General features: G+C 37.8%; 1 protein-coding gene and 1 pseudogene across 2 annotated transcripts in view; both read right to left on the bottom strand.

Annotated features, from left to right (window-relative positions):
* The window catches only part of GMDS (GDP-mannose 4,6-dehydratase), a 278,676-nt gene that overhangs the window by 213,776 nt on the left and 40,081 nt on the right, over positions 1-24,819 (bottom strand). The window lies entirely within an intron of this gene.
* On the bottom strand, positions 3,816-4,615 carry LOC309392086 (transcription factor JunB-like; annotated as a pseudogene). Its single transcript has one exon. The product of its transcript is annotated as a transcription factor JunB-like (transcript).

The following is a 24,819-nucleotide window of genomic DNA, read 5'->3' as shown; positions in this document are numbered from 1 at the left end:
TGTCTATGTGCATTATGTTGATAAAGCTGTTTTAAAATACAATATTACTATTACAAAATTGTTTCAATAAAATTTCAGCGATGTTACCAAATTGTTGTAAAATACTCTTCCTTGCTCTTTTGTTTAAAAAAAAGCTCTAATTCAAACACAGACAAACAAAATATATCAAAATTCCACTGCCTGAAAGTGAGGTAGAAAATGAGGTAAACAGCTCATATGGCCCCTGGATTGAAACAAAGGAAAAATTATATTATTTCCACTTTAAGTAACACTAGAGGTAAAACTTATTATTCTTATTTAACAAATCCTTTTTTTAAAAAAATATACTTGTCTTTTAAACTCAGTGTAGCGATCTGCTTAACAACTGTGGTAAATGTGGATGTGACTCATTTAACAACCATGTTGAATAGCAGTTGAAATTCTGGTCCTAATTGTGGTTGTAAGATGATGACTATCTATGCATTGATTTTTGTCCCAAAGAGATACGGACAGTAGTGGGTTCCTGCGGATACAGTATGGTACAGCCGTACTGGTAGTAGCCGGGAGCAGCTGATAACGTACCGTTACAGTGGCACATATGGCCCATGTGCCCACCCCGGCCTAGCCTAATCGTAATCATAAGTACAATCTATTACTGACCTTCCTGGATGGCTTTTTAATATTGTAAATTTTGGGGTTTTAATTTGGTTTTAGACTGTTTTTTAACTAGAAATGAGTTCGGGCATTATACAGACCGTATGTTTATGTTGGTTGTCTAAGGTTTTGTTGTTCCTGCTTTGTTGTTTTATATGTACTGTCTGTACACCGCCCCGAGTCCCTGCGGGGAGAGGGGGGCGGTATATAAATTTAATAAAACTCAAACTCAAACCCCATTCTATACCTGTTTTTAAAGCAACCGGCCAATTGCCTATGCACGCACAGGGTGCGGCGCCTGCGTGAGCCCCAACAAGCAGCTGGGCATTGCGGGGTGGTGGATTGCACATGCGTACACAGTGCATGTGCACAAACAGGATGTGCAGACCCGTGAGCAGCATACTGGTAGTGACGGTAAGAGCAACCTACCACTGGATACGGAGTCTATGTAGTGCAAGGTATAATAGCAGATTAATTTATCAGTATTTTTCTTTAAAAAGATTACTTAAAACCATATGGATAAGACAGCCAACAGACGTCTCTGGATGGGAGATAGAAAAAAATAAGGGAAACTTAATAGATAAATTAAGGATTTTCTAATGTTCTCTCTTGCACCTTCAAAATGCTTGAAGCCATTTAAAAAAGTATCCACTACAAAATTTGCTAGCTTCCCCTCACCCCAAGAGAGGAGAGATTGGAGAAAAAGAGAATTTAAGAGAGCACTGTAAACTGTTTGCATAGCCCACCCATAGCTCCCAGCCGCAGACTGTCAGCATGATTGCATTGCTCTTGATGTGTAGAAGAGCAAACAGCTTTCTCTCTTGAAATTCTTCCCCACTCTCTGCTCTGCAAATGAAAAAAAGGGAAATACCACAGCTCAGGCACAGGATAACGCACACTGACTCTAATGGTGATCACATGACTGAGGGACTTTTGCAAAGGTCATAAATGGCCTATAAAGTTATTTTTCCAGCACTGGTCACTGAATTAATGGTTGGTACAGTAAGTACCAACCCATCACCAAAACCCATCACCAAAACACGATTATCTGTAATGACATTATTCATGCATTATTTATGCATATTTCCAAAGATTATCATGTTTTAATAGCAAGGGCATCAACAATAGTAGTATGTTTTTTGTTATTGAAATGTCCTAATATTTAACTATATGAGTATCAATTCTAGATGTCTATGGAGATTCTCAGTCATCCAGATCATAGCTGTGCATAGGGTGCTTTTGAAGAGGTTTTTGTTTGAAGACGTCTCGCTTCTCATCCAAGAAATAAACTGAAGAAGTTTCCTGGATGAGAAGTGAAAATGTCTTCAAGGAAAAACCAGAAAGTCCAGCTGCCTCTTGAAAAAGCACCTTTGGGAGAACTATGACCTGGATGACTGAGAATCTCCATAGACATTTACGGTAACGATACACTTTGGGATCAGAGCTGAAGAAGCTTCTTGGATGAGAAGCAAAATGTCTTCAAAGAAAAATCAGAAAGTCCAGTGCTTCTTGAAAAAGCACCTTTGGGACTATCAATTCTAGTGATTTTTTTTAGTTAGGACTGAATATTAATTGAGTGAATAGAATCCAATTTAATTGCAGTAAGGGTTTACTTTCAATGTTAAATGTATTTATAGAAATCTGTTAATTAAACGCCCATATATTCCTCACTGCACAGAAAGAGTATGTGCTGATTTACAGCTATTCAATATCTAGCATCATCATCACATTTTCCTCCCCTGGTTTCTTATGATCAGATTAGTCTTGGATTAGAAGTTTTATATAACTGACTCTAGGCACACAGATAAAAGGAATTGTTAAGACCTGGATACATAGCAGAAATAGAGAAACAAGGTGGGGGGAAAAAGACAGAAACAATGAGAATAAAATATAAACTCCAGTGAGAACTTGAAGGATTCTGATTTTAGCAACGAGACTTGCCAAGTCAGGGAGTTGACTGAAAGAAGCCATTTATTATCATTTTTTTTGTTGAGTGTTGTGAGCCATCCAGAATCATTGAGAGTCAGGTGTCATGCAAATTTAATAAATTATTATAATAAAATATTATAATGTTAGTGTTATTTTGAATAACTGACTCTAGCAACTTTGTTGCTCATTTGAACCATCTTAAAAGCTTCAAAAATTTGTGAAAATATATACTGTTTTTAAGACTAGCTGATAAACTGCTGTTGCCCGGTTTTTTATTTATCCCAATCCTATATTAGACATGAAAAGGAATGAATTATAAGTGGCAACGTAATTATAGGATGGGCTGACTTCCCTCCTTCCATTAACGTCGCTGCAATTCCTGAAGAGGCAATGGCAAGAGCAATTTCTCCCTGAGCCCTGATTTTGTTGACAATTAAATTAGTTAAAAATGATTTCCTTGTGTCCCCAGAAGCTTCAAGAAAAATGATACCATCTTGTTGAAAATGTCCAGACCAAAAGTAATTTCTAATGTTAGATTTTCCCCCTTACCAGAGGGAGCCCCCTTATGGAATACTATGAAGCTGTTACAATGGCAATTTCACTGCACTGTACAGAAGCAATTTTACAACTGTACAGTAGAAACCATTTTAAGGCACAACAGGCTGTATCTTAACAGAACACACACCCTGAGGGGTGTTAGGGGTGTATTACCCCCACAGTATTTTTTTCCCCAGAGAGTAAGTCATCTGTGTACCGCGTTTAGTTGAAATTGCTTGAGGTGTTCTAGAGTTATGCCGGAACATACACACACAGAGCCATTTTTATATATAGATTGCATCTGTAAAATTTAAAGATATATATTCCCTTTGCCTTTCATAAATGTATGTATGTAAATACATACATGCTCCCCCTACTGTGTTTCCCCCAAAATAAAAAAAGGATCTTATTTTCTTTTGACGACCCCAACCCCCCAATAATAAGGGCTTGGCTTATTATTTTCTGTCAGGTGGCAGGTGGGGTGGGCAAGAAGTGAGACACATGTCTTACCCTTCCGGCTCCATTGAGTTCCTTGCCATTGTGTCCAGAGAAACACATTGTAAAAAAACCCTTCTCGCGAGAAGTTTTTTTTTTAACGTGTTTCCCTGCACAGAAAGGCTGAGAGACATGATGGAGCTGGAAGGTTAAGACACATATCTCGAGCTGGGGTGCAATTTGGGTGATGGTAAGGGGGGCGGGGGATGGGGCGGGGCGCATTAAGACAGTCCCCCGTTCTCGTTCTTTAAGCTCTTCACCTTGTCCTCCAGCCAGCTTCCTCTTTCTGCATTTGGTGGTGGCCAGGCAGTTGCAAATCTGTTTCTTCTCCACCTTGATGCGCTCCTGGTCTCCCATGTTAATGGGAGATACGGGCGGGCTTTGCACATTTGGCACTGTCTGGGGCTCCTCTTTGAAACCCCACACAGGGTGGGGCAAAGTAAGGCCTTGAGGCTATGACATGTAGTTCAGGTTGGCACTGGGGAAGCTGGACGTGGTACTCAGGGTGCCAGTAGGGTTATAGCCGGTGAAGTTGGTGTAGATAGGAGGCAACTCCTGGGGAAGGGAGGCACCATAGCCGCTGCTGGCCGACAAAGCTACTGCACCCACGATAGAGACATTAGGAGTGGCAAGTGGTTCATCTTATGGAGATCGTCCAGCACCGAAATATTCAGCAAAGCTTTCCTGCTCTTCGGTGGGTGCATACTAGTATTGTTTTGGCTGTGTGGGAGTGTGGGTGAACATCGTTGCTGTTCTGAACGATAAGGTGCTCCAACTGTAGAGCAACTAGCTTAAGCAAAGATCTCGCCGCTTCAACCCATTGTTGCTGAAGCGAACCCAAAAAGTAACCAGCGGAGCTGTCTTCTTGGCCACGGAGGTGATGAGGAAGCTGGGACCCCAGGCCGCAGAACGGCTCGGCCGACAGATTCAAAGCCATGCCTGACTTCAGCGCCTTGTAGTCTTGGCTGTAGCTGGAGGAAAAGGAGTCAGGGTAGAAAAGCTGCACCATCATTGTGCACATCAGCCGCACGCTGTGGGGAGGGGGTGGATACCCTGGCTAGGACTGTCCAAAATGGCTTGGGGCTCACAGGAAAGGCCTTCTCTATCTGTCTGCTTGGGCCATGCATCGTTCATCTGGGGAGTTCTTCTCCCGATGCGAGGAGAGAGCGCTTCAACTTCCCTCCCAAGCTTCACTTCCAGATTTCAGAGCGAGACAGACACAGAAGGGGGGGGGGAGAAAAGCTTGTCTTTCCAATGGCTTTTTACAACATGTGACAGGTGGGGAGTGAGGAACGGCGGGCACTCTTTTTACCACTTTTTTTTGGGGGGGGGGTAATTTTGGGGAGGGGGCTTATTTTAGCCCATGTCCTGAAAAGCCCAATTGGGCTTAGTAGCAGAACATGTCCTATTTTTGGGGAAACACGGTAGTTGAGTGATCCTCAATTAGAGAGAATAACCAATGAAGATACATATTTCAATATCTTACTAGTGAAAATAAACAGTCCAAATAATTCAATTCCTTTTCTAGAAGAATAAATAAAACAGACATTAATTTCCTTAATCTGATGCCAAGCAAAATGAAAAACATTTTGGTTAAAAACATTAAAAAGAAGTCTGGGTATGATCCACTTTTGGAAGCAGCAATAAATCACAATTTGTTAATAACCAGAATTTTTTTTTGCGTGCAAAGAATACAGAATGCATATACACAAAATATGTGCTAACTTTTTTATACAAAACAAAACAACTTTTCATAATGCTGAACGGAATTGTATATTTTATATTATCTTCAAAAATTAAATAATATTTTTGTTTGAGTTTGCAGAACATTATACAAAATTCTGATCCAAGAAATAAACCATGGTATATATCTATTTGTCAACCTTAATATAACTTCTCAATGGAAGCCTGTAATTCATACACTCACGCCAAAACAAGACTGGCAACTAAAACAAGTTTGATAAGACAAGCATGCAGGCAAGAGTGTCCTGTACAAGCACAACTTGGCCTTCCCCAAGCTGGGAGTCTTTCTTCAGATGTGAGAATTTCAGCTCCTAGAATTTTCAGCAGGGACCCACTGACTAGACTAGATAATTTTGTAAGTTGAAGTCCACAAATGTGAAAGGTTGGGGAAGATTGGCAGCCTATTGGGGCTATTAAGAACTTAAATGTTAAGGTTATTTTTCCTCTAACAGATCACTGAGGATTACCTACTCCAAGACAGAGAAGCATCTTTTTATAAACTAGCAATAATTTATTTTGTCCAAATAACTGCATTTATGTTTTGCAATTAAAGCAGCTGCGTCAAATACACATAATCAGAATAAAATTTGCTCATATGACCTCTGATTCATCATTTTCACTGGTAAGAGTTGGTTGGCCATGTAAATTATTTAAATAAGTAAAATTGATTTTTCTGGCTCTGGCCCTAAAACTGACTGCCACCCTTTGTGCTTCAGCATGGCTCACCACTTGTTTTCAAAGGCATGAATAGTTATCAGATCAAACATTTGGAATTTAGTTTAAGACTGACCTAGTTACTTGCGGGATCGTATCCTGCCCCATACATCCCTACGACCAATTCGCTCTCACAGAGAGGGACTTCTCCGGGTGCCGTCCACTAAGCAATGCCAGAGGGCGGCGCCGAGGGGTAGGGCCTTCTCTGTGATGGGCCCAGCCCTCTGGAATGACCTCCCCCCCGACATTAGGACAACTACCGATCTCCGCTCCTTCCGCACGAAATTCAAGACCCACCTGTTCCAACTAGCCGGCCTGGCTTGAATTATAACTACATCTTCTAATCCCCCTGGACAATTTCAAATTTTAAATTAAGTCTGACTTTTTGGGTATTTTAATTGTTTTAATCTTACTGTGTGTTTTAACTTATGATTATTTATTTATGTATTGTACAATGTTTTGTATATACCTCCTCCTCGTCATTTGTTGTATATTGAATTGTACGCCGCCCCGAGTCCCTTTGTGGAGAGGGAGCGACCTATAAATTGAATAAATAAATAAATAAATAAATAAATAAATAAATAAATAAATAAATAAATAAATAAATAAATACAATAATCACTATGAAAATGTGGCTTTGCTCAAACAAGAAAAAGAACTTTCTTGTGATCCAAATTCTGATGGAAAGACACATGTCAGAAATGTGATGATTAAACAAACTTCCACAGCAATCTTGGTGTTGAAATTATGTACACCATATACAGCAGTGATGGCGAACCTATGGCACGCGTGCCACAGGTGGCACGCGGAGCCATTTGTCAGGGCACACGAGGAGCTGCCCAGTCAGCTGGCCAGCACGCATGTGTGCGCTGGCCACCTGAGTTCACCCTTTTTTAAAGCCATTTTTCGCCCTCCCCAGGCTCCAGAAGCTTTATAGGAGCATGGGGAGGGCGAAAAGAGCCCCCCAGTCTCCCCCGGAGGCCCTAAGGAGGCTTCATGAGCTTCTCTGAAGCCTCTGGAGCACAAAAAAACGGCCCTATGGGCAAACCGGAAGTTCAGGAACGGACTTCCGGTTTGCTCGGAGGTTCTGTTGACTGCTCCGGAGGCTTCATGGAAGTGTCCTGAAGGTCCCTGAAGCCTCCAGAGGGCTTCCGGGGGGTGGGGGAGGCTGTTTTCGCCCTCCCCAGGCTCCTATAAAGCCTCTGGAGCCTGGGGAGGGTGAAAAAAGCATGCAAAAAATGGGGTGTTGCACCTGTAGTGTGTGCATGTGCACTGGGGGGGTGTTGCACATTGCATTATGGGTGCGGCACACCCGCACACAACCCCCACTTATAGCACGCGAGCCAAAAAAGGTTCGCCATTGCTGATGTACAGTATATGCTGATTGTTTGATTGTCTGTCTTCCACTTTGCAAGATGTGCAAAGATAACAATCTTTAAAGCGCTCCATGGCTTAGGACCTAGTTACTTGCGGGATCGTATTCTGCCCCATACATCCCTGCGACCAATCCGCTCGCACAGAGAGGGCCTCCTCCAGGTGCCGTCCACCAGACAGTGTCGAGGGGCGGCGCCTAGGAGTAGAGCCTTCTCTGTGGCGGGCCCAGCCCTGTGGAATGACCTCCCCCCGGATATTAGGAATACCTCTGACCTCCGCTCCTTTCGTGTAAAGCTCAAGACCCACCTTTTTCAAGTTGCTGGCCTGGCTCAACTTTGATCCAACTATATCGCTCCTGACGGGTTTTTTATTTGGGGTATTTTAATTGCATTCAATTTATTTAGGGGTTTTTAAACATTGTGTTTTTACTTGTTTTTATCTATCAGTTCACCTCCTCCTTGTATATGTCGTATATATGTCTTGGTATATGTTTTGTTATATATATGTCGATATATTTATTTCCTATGTTTTGTTGTACGCCGCCCCGAGTCCTTCGGGAGAGGGTGCGGCTAAGAAATAAATATTTTTTTTTTATTATTATTATTATTATTATTATTATTATTATTATTATTATTATTATTATTATTATTATTATTATCATTATTATGTACTAAAAAGATTTTTGAAATGAAACGCCACAGAACAACCGTTTCATATTTTATTTTAAAACAATTTCTTTAAGAGTTCATAAAGAACTCCATTCTCACACATCGTGCCTCCACAAATGGAACAAACCAGCTACTGATTTGCTTGCATTCCATTTATTTACAGATAAAGCAGTGTTCTGCAGAATTTTCAAAATTCTATCAAAGCAATATTTATCATTTTAATGCATATTTATATGCAAGTTATACAAAACATCCTCTTTGAAATACAAAAATATCTGGGATAGTTAAAAAACTCACCGGCACAGGGTTAAAAATATTACAGTGAACCATTTTACAGGGATTTTTTTGTCTTCTGAACAAAAAATATTTCATTTCCTTCATAAATATACACAGAATTAGGTACACTAACAAAAATATTAAAATAATCCAGCAGTTTTCACCTGACCTCTGCCAGCGAAAACGGCGCTCAAGAGCCATGGCCCTCACAAGCGCCGCTTCCACTGGCAGAGGCACCGCGGGCCAGTCCTTCGCCCTTGTTTCCAGGGCGGCCATGTGGGCCAGATCTAAGCACCCTGTGGTCCAGATCCGGCTGCCGTGCCTTGAGTTTGATACCGCTTTTCTAAATACTGCATGCATACCTATATAAAATAGTTACATTGCTATTTTTAAGCAGAAATAAAATATTTTTTATATTTTCTGCTTATATGCTTTTTAAAAAAAAGTAAATTAGAGTATCACATGGTATCACGTGTAGCATTCCCTACAAATGGTCAAAACAGTATCAGTCAGCCTTCGGACAATTTGCCATATTTTGCTAGTATCCTAAAAGCATAATTTAAAGCCCAGTTTTACCTTGAGCACACTAATGACATTTTGTGCAAGATCTCTAAATACTATCTTGTAAGTCAATAAACTAAGGTTAACACAAGTGGTGTGCTGGTAAATATTTAAGAACCAGTTCTACCAGATTCCCTGTCACCACTGCACCACACCCCTAACTGCAGAACAGCTGATTGAAGCATTGTAATTCAACTGTCTCTCAACTAGCTCATAAAATTTCAGAAACTTACATTTGTTATGTTTATTCTATGATAAATAGCTAAAACTAGAGCAATTAGATAAAACTGTATACCTTAATAGTTCTAGAGATGTGAAAATACAGTAGGTATAGTATAGGATTTGTAAGATATTAAAATGTTGATAGGTAGGCCCTGGGTATTATGTGGTCAGTTGCAAGAATGAAAAAGCATGGAAAGAAGTGAATTGTTTGGTTTCTGCCCACTTTGTTATATTGAAATGGGAACTAGGTATGTCAAGCAAAACTTAAAAACATTGACTGAATGCAATGGAAATAGGTTACTCAATGGCATTTGGTAAAACAAGAAGACATAGGTCAAGAATGAAAAGCGATGAATGAATGTGGCTTGAATGCAGGAATGAGTCATCAGTACAAAAAAAAGTACATAGAAGTGGCTTGGTCCCATTAAGAAAATGAATGACAACTGATTTTTAAAACAAGTGCACGAAAAACTGATTTTTAAAACAAGTGCACGAAAAAAGAGGATTGAGAGGAAGGGGAAGTTCAAGAAAGTTATGTTTGGATAGAATTGATGAGGTATTCAAAAAGAGAGAGAAGTTTAAAGAACAAAAGGAAATTCATTCATGGATATGGTAAAAACATCTATGATTTGCTAGCAATAGCACTTAGACTTAATACTGCTTCACAGTGTTTTACGGCCCTCGCTAAATGGTTTAGAGAATCAGGATATTGCCCCCAACAATCTAGGTCTTCATTTTACCAACCTCGAAAGGATGGAAGGCTGAGTCAACCTTGAATCAGTCAGAATCGAACTGTTGGCAGTCAACAGAATTAGCCTGTAATACTGCATTCTAACCACTGTGCCACCGTGGCTCTTCAAAGGATCGATGTGCACAAGAGTACAGCAAACTGAGTTAATGTAAACCAGATTTAATAGTTTCCTCTTCTTATGCCTCTAGCTTTTTTCTGTTGCTATTTCTTATTTCTTCTGAGTATTTTTGTAACATGGTTTATCCTGAAACAGAACATGATGGATAGGTATGTATGTACCAACAAATACAGTATGACTCTTTCATACTATTTAGAAATAAGAAGATTCTTCAATCGATATGCTAGATATAAAGAAAAAATTAAATGGGTTTAGTTGGTTCCTGTAGAAATTCCCTGCAAGTCACTTCCATAAAAAGTACACAAATTGTGACTACTACCACACATAGGATGGAAATACATTAGAAATATAGTACTTCATAACATCAGTTATTAACATAATAAATTACCGGAATATGGGTCAGAAAATGGGGGGGAAAGGGAAGAATGCTTCTCATCTTCTTCAATTGCTTCCTTCCTTAAGCTAACATTACTATGTTCATTACCATCCCAGGATTTAGCCATCTATCTTTGGATTTAGCTGTGGGGAAAAAATTCCCTACCTTTCTTGCTATCTTTGCTTTTCAATTGAATACGAGCAGTAATGAAACCTACTGAATTCCAGCCAGTTCATTAATAGTGCAAGTGTTGGTATTCAATCTTTGTGTAATAATCATTGAGTCAACTCAATCATAATAAACATATTTCTTATATATCAAACCAATTTACTTCAGCCTTCTCTAATTTAAAAGTGCCTATTCTTTGTAATTCTATAGAGTTTCATGCATTATTACATATATATTTAAATTCATCTCTATCATTATTTGACTGTGGATGGGAGACCAACCTCATGTACATTATCAAGACATAGGCAGATAGATCAGGGGAGGGTCATAGAAAGTCAATAGGAAATCTATCAACCTTGTAAGAAAATCCAGCTATCTGGCATCAAGTTTGTGATTGATGCTGATGTTGGGTCAAGAGACAGAATACTGAAGAGTATCATGAATTATGGTATCCCACTGTTGAGACAAAGGTATGAAGTACTATTTTTCAATAGCTTCACTCTTATTTGAGTGTACATTTCAGAAGATGGCTTTCAGGGACTTTTTTTTAAAGCTCCACTGCTGTTAATCTATGAGACCATTCTATAACCCTTGTCATATGTCTGTAGGTTACCACTGAACAAGATAATTGGGGGATCTGGAACTGGATGTTTCCAATATAGAATTGGCACCGTCATTAGATGAAGGAATGCCAGTGTCACACTAATATGAGGATGCTGTAACAAGATGGAGTAGAGCCAGTGAACTGAATGATTTATTATAAGATAGTGATTTGTGGTTTGTGACTCATAGGTGAGAGAATTATGAAATCTTAATCCCGGAACTATAAGCCACAAGCCACAAATAATAGGTGATGTTGCATTCCCTTCTAAGGAACACATAGACAGCCAGCCTTGGCATTTTCTCATGTTCATCTTTTTCACTCAGATTAAATGTTACTCTGTCAGTACCCTGCTTCTCTGGATCGGAAGCAAATTTGATGCCAACATTGTCTGAGTTTGGTGGTCAAATAAAGATTTGTCTTGTTACTTTCGGATTTGGAACTTACCAAATACAACATAGCCATTTCCTACCCCCCTTTGTAAAAATTACTAGACTACTTCCTGCTGCTGCTAACTCTAAAATTTAAAAATATTACTTTATGATTATTAATCATAATCTTCCCAAGATACTTAGGCTATAATTAATCAATAAACATCTCTTCAACGAAAGAGTTGAAGAATTCATTCTTAAGATTTTCAGCCACTGTTCAGCTACATGTGCTTGGGAGGGCAATAAATTTAGGCTTACCTGTATCTGATACTTTGATACTCCTCTTGTCTCACAAAAAGCATTTCCTGCACGTTGCCAGTATTCTCTCAAGTCTCTGTCTCATCCTCCCATTCACATTTCTCAAAACCTGGTCTCAAGATGGCCACTACTTTTTGTATTGGTTCCAGCACTACACGTCATCATCATTTGTAGCTATTAATTGCATCTACTACAAATTTGCCTAATCCTAAATGCTCAAAGGAGGAAAAATATAGGTTAACTGTGAACTATTACAGAAATACTAGTTTTTATTTGCTCTGATTCTCTTTTCATCCATCTTTATTAGATGTTATAGATTGTAATAATAGACAATCTACTTTTTCTCAATTAATCTTCTGCTTGCCTTTTACTTATCTTGAGAGACAGAGGGATCAATTATCAAAACTTTCTTCTTTTCAACCACAGTTAAATATGATTTGTTATGTGAGCCAAGACTTTTATCAGTTTGCATGTGGAACTCCCATAATATTGGGAGGGTAGAACAAGAAGCAATGGGTGGAAACTAATCAAGGAGAGAAGCAATGTAGAACTGAGGAGAAATTTCCTGACAGTTAGAACAATTAATCAGTGGAACAGCTTGCCTCCAGAAGTTGTGAATGCCCCAACACTGAAAGTCTTTAAGAAGATGTTGGATAGCCATTTGTCTGAAACGGTATAGGGTTTCCTGCCTAGGCAGGGGGTTGGACTAGAAGACCTCCAAGGTCCCTTCCAACTCTGCTATTGTATTGTATTGTATTGTATTGTATTGTATTGTATTGTATTGTATTGTATTGTATTTTAATCTGGCACAAAGTCATCTGGGTGACCTTGGACCAATCACTCCCTCTCAGGCTTAGGAAGGAGCAGTGGCTCACAGTTCTCTCAAGCTACCTCCTCTTATTCCCCTCCCTTTTAAATATTGTTTTACAGTTAGACTTGGATTAATCTCAATTAGTCTTAGTTTTCAATCAAATAACACAAAAAGTATATTTGAGTTTGAATCTAGACTTCAAAATCCAATTTAAAGATTATTATTATTAGTGTTGAATTAGCAAAATCATAGCCAAGATATTAAGAAATCTTACTATTCCACATAAAACAAATGAACAAGTTCAGATAAAAAAATCAATTTTAATGTATAGCTTTGCACCCAGCCTAATTTTAGAAAAATAGTTACTTAGTTTAGATTCAGAAAGAAATAAGTAATTGAAAATTCTGTGATTTTGTAGCTTACATAATGGGAAGGAAAAATAATCTGTTGCATAAGAAGCTACAAGCTTTATTTGTATTTCAGTCTATTAAGAAGAAACAAATGTTCGATCACAGCAATCACAAAGCTCACAAAATTGATGAATGCCTTTAATTTCTTCCATTGTATAGACTGAAGAGGAAGACAATTTCTCTTGGTGATTTCCCCCCACCCCCACTGTTTTAATTCAAATTGAAATCAAAGAATTGGGTTTTCAAAAATATTTCTATTGAATCATGAAATAAAATGTTTTAACTTGACACGGTAAGGATTTATAGGTAGTGTGTTCCAGCATATCCAGAAGCAAAGAAAAGGTTGTTATAGATCACTCACTTTTGATAACTGCATATTTTCTCATTTCACTTTTTATTATTTTCCTAACTAAATATATCTACTAGTTCCCTGGGGAAGCTTGGCCTATTTTTCATGACAGGCCTGATGATTAAACAGTGAAACAGATGGTTTTAATCGAACTCCCTTGAATGTAAAATAATTTAACAGTACTTCTCATTTTTATCACCTAAGCAAAAAAAAAAAAAGGGGGGGGGGTTAAATCAGAAAGTGATAGCAATGAAAACATTTAAACAATTCTGAATTTCTATTTCTCCGGTGGAAAGAATTAAGAAAAAATTAAAGTGTAAGATACTGGCATAGCATGATACTAAGGCTTAATACCTGGTAACTTTATATTATTCATTTGCTGTAGGAAACAGTTTTTTGAAATTGGTTAATGATTAAATTTACAGCAATATAGCTCTACAATCGAAAACTTTTAATAAGGATTATAAAAGGTAGCACAATTCTCAATGTTTAAAGTTTAAAATTGTAGTAGTTGTACTATAAAGATAAAATGAGATATTTTAGGAATGCAGCTAGTTTAATGTGTGGCAGCTAAAAATCAGACAGAATCTAAGGGTACATTTTCAGCCCGTTACATTTTATTAAAACTGATAAGCTTTCTTGAATTTGAACTCACATCATCAGGGTAGATAGATTGAGGTAGGATTTAAATTGGGATAAAAGAATGTGGGGTGGGGGGGTGGAGGGTGGGGGGGGAGGAGAGTCAGGCTGATTAAGCAGAGGCAGGTTCCATATGAGACACTTTACCCCTATTATAATGTGTTAAAAGCCTATTATTTTTATTGGGACCTTTTGAGATGGCCTGAAATCTGTTGATATATGTAAATCCCATTTGATTGTACTAACTAGTTAAATTTCTTTGTTCTAAAAATGATACTTTGAAATCTGTAAAGCAACATCTTGGGGCGTTAAAATGCTCTGATATTACTTTGCCTTTGTTTTGCGTTATGATGTCAACTGCTGGCAGATTATGGCATATATCATATTAAAGAAAAAATCATGTGAAGATGCTTTGGAGAGTAATTGTTGGCCTAAATGTATGTCACACGCAAGAACTTCCCCTCCCTTTTTTCCTCCCACTTCATTTTAATTTCAGTCTTATATCAGTTTAGCCGTTCTACACAGCTAATGAAGTAAGCTGTGCTCCACAAAAATATAAAATGTGCTACTGTGAAAAGACCAAATTTTAGAAGTGCTTTCTAATTTTACACATAGCTTTTATAAAGGGAACTGCAGAATCCAATGTCAGCTCTCAATGGTGTCTCAAGGAGACCAATTTCCTCTCACCCTGCTGTTTCCTTAGACTCTCAAAATCTGCTCTGTGGGGTAGGAGATGATCCTAAGCAAATTTGGGCAGGAAACAGGATGCATGAGCAAAAATCCTATTTCTTTAATTTCGTTCTTTCTCTTCAGCAGCCAAGAGAATCTATATACTTCTTGGCCTCAATCCAATCTTGTGATTTCTGATTGTGCTATGCTAGTTTTCTCTCCCACTTACTCTCTTCTGCAAATCCCTGCATAGCCCAGTTACGTTTCTGAAGTCAATAATTTGGAGCACTGCAAATAGGCAATTCAGTATACTGATAGGGACACTATTGAGTATAATCTAATGCACTGTAACAATTTTGTTAAGAACAAATAATAATCCTTGATAAATTATAATATTTTGATTGAGAGCTAATAAAAATGTTGGGCTCCTAATTACCTTAGGTCACCTAAACCACTTATCCAGTTTTGGTTGATCTTTAAAAAGCTAAGCAGAATTAAACTTGTTTAATTCTTAGATAGGAATCCATCAGGAACTTTTATGGCTATTGAGCAGACAGGGAAGAAAAAAAAAAACATACAAGACCCCCATGGTAAACTGCTTATTTTCTGTTGTCAAGAAAACAACCTGAATGTGCCCATCTTGTCACCAAAACTGAGCTTGATTGAACAACTTGGTAAGAATTAATTAAGAACAAGTTAGAATTAGATTCCAAATTGGGCAGGAATAAGTCTGAGCCGCTTTTTATATTTATTTATTGATATATTTGTATTAATATGCATATGTTTATATTTATATTTATTTACACATACACACAAACACACACACACGTTAGATCTATAACTTCATTTTTGCTTCAACCACTAATCATTTATGTGGTTCTAATATCATTACGGTTTGATTATGTAGCCCTCTGACAGTAACCATACAACTTAAGTAAAACACTGTCTCTTTTAACACACAAATGATAACTTAACATTTCAGGTTTCTACTGGAAAAAAATGTTTTTTAGCTATGGATATAGACAAGTATTTTATTACAATACAATGCTTCTCATTAATTCAATATTTGGCTACCACATTTCATTTCTTTGGATTCACCTGGCATTTACTGGTGTAAATACTGTACCCCGTCTTTTGTCTTATTCACTGTTCACAGCGAGGATATCAGAGACAGAAAATGGAAAATTACAACACTGCTAAAGAATTGGGAAAGCTCAGAACAAAGCAAATATTAAATCAGGATCAGTTTCTGCTACTTCCTATATTATGACAATGCAGCTTAGTTGTATGAACAGATCTTCAGAATATGGCCACTATTTATTCATCTATTTCTTCTATCATATTGATAAACATAATAAAATGCCAAATGCCATTTGCTACTTTACTTTAAATAATTGTATCCCTTCATTTCTTAAATTTAATTTTTGCTTTGCTAAGGTGATATGTACTATTGATGATATTCAAAGTCCCAAATAAGCTTATTTTTATTCACTCCCTTAACATTAATCAAGTTTTATTAATTCTATATTGGAAGCATTCGATCAGAAATCCATGCTAACCATAATTTGCTTTAATAAACACAAGAGGATTAAAACTGATTTTTTTAAAAAAATATAGCTAAGTCTCACAGTGGAAAAATAATTGCTACTATATATAAAGAATTGTAAAAACAAGTGTAATTTTATTAGGAATTTCAAACAGCTCAAGTTTAAATATGACTAATCTATTTTGAATAGTGTATTAAATATGCAATAAGGTATATGATAAACTGCAATATAATTATATATTCACATAACTGTAATATACTTCAACCTTTGCTAAGTAATGGCCAAAGATATAGTTTGGCAGTATGAGAATACTACTCAATTAATAAATACAGGGATAAATTAATAACTTTCATTTAATCTGACCCAAGTAAATAATGTAAAAATATTCCTGTTTATGCATTCATATTCTAAATATAAATGTAGCATAAATGTACAGTAACTGTTAATTATTGCCTAAATTATTGATAAGATACAGCAAAAGTAAAACACATTTTTATAAAATCTAATTTTAGAAATCAACATGAACATATCTTGCCTAATTCTAATCTGTATACTTTTAATGTTTTTATTTAGTGAACATTATTTTAGGATATTTGTTCAAGTTTCAAAAGCTTAGAAGGAATCTGGTAACAACTTTTCTGGCTAACAACTTTTACTAAAAGGCACAAGCTTTCAAGAGCTGCAGCAAAATATATTGCAAAACAGCTTCCACAGTATGTGTGAGAAATACTTTCTTAAAATAATATAGTATTCTTATTCTTGAGCTTCACTCTTAAATAATGCCAGTCAAATTTGAGTACTGACATTTTCTTTCTCTGGGTAGCTTATCTTTAAAGTGATATGCAAGCTTAGTCCCGTAGTAGCTCAAGGCAGTAGTCAATTCACTTAAAACTTGTGAACACTTTCTATTTTTTCCTCTATTTATTTTGATGTGTATATTATTCTTAGCTAACTTCCATCACATTTCATGAGTTGATCTCATACCTTAAAAGATTAGGCATTCCCACCTGGAACTATTCACAATGTATAGCATTGCATAACCTTCTCCATCTTCTAGTCTTCTATTCTTATGCATTATTAATAGTAGCATTCTTTCTTATTTAATGTATAACTACAACTTCTACAGGGCTATGCTTGATAGAAGCCTACTGTCTGTCATGCTTCTTTCATTACAGTCAAAGGAACTGAATGGTTCATTATCTAACACTCTGCTGCCATCTATTTGACAAAAAGAAAACATGTCTGTCAATGCCCTGTTTTGAAAAATACAATCTTCAGTTGAATTTTCTTGGATCAAATGGATCAAATGAAAACAAAGAATATAAAGATTTCTACTGGCATTCTGTGTTTAAATATGCCCTTCAGTATGAGTGAGGCAAAGAATAAATGTTCTTGTGACAGCATTTACATATTATTGTCATATTTACTGGCATATTGCATCCTTAAAGGTAAAGGTAAATGTTCCCCTCGCATGAGCGGTGCTCATCTCCGTTTCTAAGCCGAAGAGTCAGTGCTGTCCGAAGATGTCTCCATGGTCATGTGGCCGGCATGACTAAATGCCGGAGGCGCATGGAGCACTGTTACCTTCCCAACAAAGAGGGCCCTATTTTTCTACTTGCATTTTACATGCTTTCGAACTGCTAGGTTGGCAGAAGCTGGAACAAGTAACGGGAGCTCACTGTTACGCGGCACTAGGGATTCGAACCTCCAAACTGCCAACCTTTCTGATTGACAAGCTCAGCATCTTAGCCATTGAGCCATCGTGTTCCTTTCCACTGCTCCCTTAGTATTTATATTACAGTAAAGCAAACTTTAGGCCTGAAGGAGAGTTTTTAAAAAATTATACAGGTATTTCTTCCTTTCTCTCTCCTTCTGTCATGCCACATAAATAAAGCACATTTTAAACTTTTAAATCCTAGTTATTAATCCCATATAAATAATAGGTATTTATTCATTAACACCAAAATCCAATTCCTATTTGCTTTGATGTTATTCTCACTGAAGTAAATATGTAAAAAACTATAATCTTAGATTGTCAATACTGTGGTTGGGATCCAGACATGCTCATTATTCATTTGCAAACGAACCCAAAATTTACAAGAAGCTCCTCCCAGCAAGTAGGGAAGGAGATAATTTTTTTTGATTGCCACTTTCAGCCAGTTCTCAGCAGCATTATATATCATAGAGCACTGGTCTGTTACTTGACTCTAGACTCTAGAAAGAGTGCAGAGAAGAGCAACAAAGATGATTAGGGGACTGGAGACTAAAACATATGAAGAACGGTTGCAGGAACTGGGTATGTTTAGCTTAAGAGAAAGAAGGACTAGGGGAGACATGATAGCAGTGTTCCAATATTTCAGGGGTTGCCACAAAGAAGAGGGAGTCAAACTATTCTCCAAGGCACCTGAGGGTAGAACAAGAAGCAATGGGTGGAAACTAATCAAGGAGAGAAGCAATTTAGAACTGAGGAGAAATTTCCTGACAGTGAGAACAATTAATCAGTGGAACAGCTTGCCTCCAGAAGTTGTGAACTGGAAGTCTTTAAGAAGATGTTGGATAGCCATCTGTCTGAAACGGTATAGGGTTTCCTGCCTAGGCAGGGGGTTGGACTAGAAGGCCTCCAAGGTCCCTTCCAATTCTACTATTGTATTGTATTGTATTGTATTGTATTGTATTGTATTGTATTGTATTGTATTATTGTATTGATACCCAAAGTAGGTTTTCAATGGGTAAAGTGGGAAGAGAGAATTAGTAAAAAATAACTGTCTGTCTTTTTCTGTGCTCCCCTCCCCCATTCTCACTTGAGCAGAAACACTGCCTGAATAAAACAAGGATACAATGATCTCTGAATGGCTCTCTCTTTCTGACTCATGCCTCTTGCACCCCTCATGCACCCCTATGCATCCTCCCTGACTTGCATAGTGCCTCTCGTGCACCTCTTCACTGACCCACACAGTACTTCTGGCATACTCCTTCACACACTCAACCTGCAGTGCCTCTTGTACACCACTTTGAACCTTATGAATCTTCCCTGCACCCGTACACACTCTTGCTACCTTCCCCACCTGACAGCAGTCACTTACCTACCTGCAGCCCTGGGACTTGCAACTTCCTACTGGCTTCCCCACCAAGTTTCATTGCTGGAAAACGGCAGGAAGTTGCCACACCTAATAACTATGCAGTTCAATTAAAGATGGTAACTGGGACTGAAGGGATTGTTGTCATTAAGCAATGTGGTTGTACTTTATAGCCTCACTGCTTTACAACCGCATTGCTTAGCAATGGAAATTCCTGTCCTAATCGCTGTTGTAAGTCAAGGACCACCTATAGATTTAAACACTCATTCAAAATAAAATTTATTTCTCTATAAGGAACATATCACAATACTTTAAAATGCATACAATAGGGGCATAGATTTAATCTATCCTAACAGGTTACTCCTATATGAGTAGGATGGTTAAGCAATTTAATGATCTCTGCATTGCAATAAAATTAGATCTGCCATTATATAAAGTTAGAAACTTTGACTGAAAATCATGGGAGTCCTTTTCTTCTTCTACCACTCAATAGACTTATAATTAACTTGGAACTCCTAGAGTAGGAGAAGGAATATCTCTATATTTCTTCCAAATGAAGGTATCCTATGGATAAACTTGTCAGATAAAAACAGATGCCAGGAAATATCCTGTGGGTCATATGAAATATGGCCATATTTTTTTCTGCCAAGGTGCTCTGAATATTGATTTTATATGACTCCATCTATGGTTGTCCAGAGATTTTACTAATGCTGATTGATGATTCAATATTTTTTAAAACTAAATCACTTATAACAATTGTTATAAGTAGGAAATACAATGACAACAGTACCCGTCGTTATACAGGTGAAACTCCAAAAATTAGACTATCATGCAAAAGTTCATTTATTTCAGTAATGCAACTTAAAAGGTGAAACTAATATATGAGATAGACTCATTACATGCAAAGCAAGATAGTTCAAGCCATGATTTGTCATAATTGTGATGATTATGGTTTACAGCTTATGAAAACCCCAAACCCACAATCTCAGAAAATTGGAATATTACATGCAATCAATAAAACAAGGATTGTACATAGAACAATATCAGACCTCTGAAAAGTATAAGCATGCATATGTACTCAGTACTTGGTTTGGGCCCCTTTTGCAGCAATTACTGCCTCAATGCGGCGTGGCATGGAAGCTATCAGCCTGTGGCACTGCTGAGGTGTTATGGAAGACCAGGATGCTTCAATAGCGGCCTTCAGCTCTTCTGCATTGTTCAGTCTCATGTCTCTCATCTTTCTCTTGGCAATGCCCCATAGATTCTCTATGGGGTTCAGGTCAGGCGAGTTTGCTGGCCAATCAAGCACAGTAATCCCACAGTCATTGAACTAGGTTTTGGTGCTTTTGGCAGTGTGGGCAGGTGCCAGGTCCTGCTGGAAAATGAAGTCAGCATCCCCATAAAGCTTGTCTGTGGAAGGAAGCATGAAGTGTTCCAAAATCTCCTGGTAGACGGCTGCGTTGACCCTGGACTTAATGAAGCACAGTGGACCAACACCAGCAGATGACATGGCTCCCCAAATCAAGTCCACAGACTGTGGACTTAACTCTGGACTTCAAGCATCTTGGAGTGTGTGCCTCTGCATTCTTCCTCCATACTCTGGGTCTTTGGTTTTCAAATGAGATGCAAAAGTTACTCTTATCAGAAAAGAGGACTTTGGACCACTGAGCAATAGACCAGGTCTGTTTTTCTTTAGCCCAGGTAAGATGCTTCTGACGTTGTTTGTTGTTCGGGAGCGGCTTGACAAGAGGAATATGACATTTGAAGCCCATGTCCAGGATCCGTCTGTGTGTGGTGGCTCTTGATGCACTGACTTCAGCCTCAGTCCACTCCTTGTGAAAGTCCCCAACACTTTTGAATGGCCTTTTCCTGACAATCCTCTCCAAGCTGCGGTCATCCCTGCTGCTTGTGCACCTTTTTCTTCCACACTTTTCCCTTCTACATAACTTTCTATTAATGTGCTTTAATACAGCACTTTGGGAACATCCAACTTCTTTTGTAATTACTGTTTGATGCTTTCCCTCCTTAGGGAGGGTGTCAATGATGGTTTTCTGCACAACTGTCAGGTCAGTAGTCTTTCCCATGATTGTGATTTCTACTGAACCAGACTGAGAGACCATTTAAAGGCTCAGGAACCCTTTACAGGTCTTATGGCTTAATTAGCTGATTAGAGTAGAACACTTTGAGCCTAGAATATTGCACCTTTTCACAATATTCTAATTTTCTGAGATTGTGGATTTTCATGAGCTGTAAGCCATAATCATCACAATTACGACAAATCACGGCTTGAACTATCTTGCTTTGCATGTAATGAGTCTATCTCATATATTAGTTTCACCTTTTAAGTTGCATTACTGAAATAAATGAACTTTTGCATGATGTTCTAATTTTTTGAGTTTCACCTGTATATCTAACATGCTAATCCTTCACTGTTATCTCATCCTCAAATAGTCATCATTTCCATTCTGTAAATTGAAAACTCCAATCTTAAGGGCATTTTTCTGGCCCAAAGTTAGTTAATGAACCATGTATGAAGGAAAACCTTGGCTTACAACTAATAAGAATATTTTTGTGAGATTCTAGTATTAGACACCATGAAGAAATAGTCCATCCCTTGAATATAAAAAGTACCAAACAGTAACAAACAGTATTGAGTCCTACATAAATAACAAACCATTATTGTTTCCAGTCTTATATGATATTTCAATTATTATGCGAGATGCTTGGAAATATTCTTTTATTTTGAATTTAAACTTTTATTTATATTAGAAATAAATATTTATTTTGAATTTAAACAAATAAAATGCATACCTTTGTTTTAAATAATGCTTGTCCTAAGGAAAAGTCATGAAAGTAGAAGTTTTTATAAATATTTTTTTTTAAAAATCCAGAACAGTTAGAGGAGGATAAGCTAGAAAAATGTGGGTTGGACAGCATCACCATCAGATGGATTCGTAACTGGCTGACCAACCGCACTCAACGTGCAGTCCTCAATGGAACTGCATGTACATGGAGGGAAGTATGCAGTGGAGTACCCCAAGGCTCTGTTTTAGGCCCAGTACTCTTCAACATCTTCATCAATGATTTGGATGAGGGAATAAATGGGGAACTCATCAAATTTGCAGACGACACCAAGCAGGCAGGAATAGCCAACACTCCAGAAGATAGGCTTAAGATACAGAAGGATCTTGACAGACTCAAACCTTGAGCACTATCTAACAAAATAAAATTCAATGGTGAAAAAAATAAGGTTCTACATTACAGTATATGTGGTATCTCACTCAATAGTAGTAACTGTGAGATAGATCTTGGAGTCTCAGTGGACAATCATTTAAATACGAGCCAGCAGTATGCTGCAACTGCCAAAAAAGCCAACACAGTTCTAGGATGCATAAACAGAGGGACAGAATCAAGATCACATTAAGTGTTAATACCACTTTATAATGCCTTGGTAAGGCCACACTTGGAATACTACATCCAGTTTTGGTCGCCACGATGTAAAAAAGATGTTGAGGCTCTAAAAAGCATGCAAAGAAGATTGACAAAGATGATTAGGGGACTAGAAGCTAAAACATACAAATAACAATGGCAGGAACTGGGTATGTCTAGTTGAATGAAAAGAAGGCCAAAGGGTACATGATATCTCAGGGGCTGCCACAAAGAGTCAAACTATTCTCCAAAGCACCTGAGGGCAGGACATGAAACAATAGGTGGAAACTAATCAAAGAAAGAAGCAACCTAGAACTAAGGAGAAATTTCCTGACAGTTAGAGCAATTAATCAGTGCAACAACTTGCCTCCAGAAATTGTGAATGCTCCAACGCTGGAAGTTTTTAAGAAGAGATTGGACAACCATTTGTCTGAAATTGTATAGAGTTTCCTGCCTGAGCAGTGGGTTGGACTAGAAGACCCGCAATGTCCCTTCCAACTCTGTTATGCGATGCCATTCTATGTTTGTTTTATCAATAACTGGGGAGTATATTTTAGAAGACCTATGAAAAGAAATACATTTTAAAAACATTAATATTTTGGTATTATATTTTATAATGCTGATTGATGTTTCTGCTACTGCTGAGAAATGTCCACCCTGGCGCTTTGCAAAGCAGCTGCTGTAAAAGCTGCTGACCTGATCTTGGGAAGAAAGCCCCTTGCAGCCAGCAATTGCCTTCTGAATGGCCAGGCTGGGCATGCTTGGTTAATAGTGGGAGCAAGAGGACGGCAAAGGTCAGCTAGGGCAGTAGGGGCTGCAGAGTGCAGGAGGCCAAAAGGACACAAAAGGGAGAGGAGATAAGGTGGGTGAAGGGAGTTGAAGTACTCCTGTTGCTATTACTGCGGATGGACTGTCAAGCACACAAATTTTGACCAGGTACCCGCAGGGCACTGCAACACCCATAATTTTGTGGTCATAAGTCCTTTTGTTTAGTGCCACTTAACTGTGAATGGCTGTTGAACGAATAGTCCTAAGTCAAGGACTACCTGGAGCATTTCTTTTGATAGATTATTCACTATGCTGCACTAAAATTAGGATTTATAAGTGAAGTATGTACCCTTTCTCTTTTATCTAGTGGTTTTGCTTATGTTCTACAATAATATACAACATAATTATCTACTTTAAAAGTTATTTCCCTCTGAATTTGTTATTAAGTACTTTATCCATGTTCCCCGAACTTCGATAAACCCATTCCAAGAATGATTTATCTTTGTTGGTTTCCTACAGGAAACCAGACCAACATCCTATTACTTTATTTTCCTTACTTTTAACAGAGCTCACATAAAATTAGCTGGATGGGGAAAACTTATTTAGTCAGTAGCGTAGAAACAATATTGCATCAAAAAGAAGAAAACACTGGGTAAAAGCTTAGTCTATCTGACAATGATGTATAGTGTCACTATAAAATAATAACTATATATGAAAGCTGCATGAAGGCACCAAAAACATAAAAGACAAATAAAATGATTTAATGCAGCTACAATTATTAAATCTCACACAAAATATAAATAACTCCAAAATTATCTTGTGCTGAATTTCAGATTTATTTGAATTGCTATTATCAGGTGGCTGGTTTTTGTATTTGGGGGATTTTAGTACCTTTAGGTCAGTCTGGATTCCAGGCAAGTGCCTGGTAAAATATGTGCAGTTTTCTTGGCAACATTTTAAGAAGTGGTTTGTCATTTGCTTCTTTTAGGGCTAAGAGGAGTTACTGATCCAGTAAACCCACTGCCTTTATACTTGACAGGATTGGAATTCAGTTTCCTAGTTTCTAGTGGCATTCCTTTAACTACTATACCAGATTGTCCCATAAACTGTGAACCACTTTAGGAATTTGAGTTATAAAATATAATAATAACAAACAGGTAGGTGCCAGCACATAACAATCAAGATTGAACAATTGTTATAAGAAACAGAAAAAAAGTCCGAATAGTGGACTTTGCAGTACCTGGAGACAGCAGAAGAGAAGAGAA

This window comes from Natrix helvetica (genome assembly GCF_964273705.1).
Source record: "Natrix helvetica genome assembly, chromosome: 4".
NCBI classification, from domain to species: domain Eukaryota; kingdom Metazoa; phylum Chordata; class Lepidosauria; order Squamata; family Natricidae; genus Natrix; species Natrix helvetica.
This window is presented reverse-complemented; position numbering and strand designations above follow the sequence as displayed.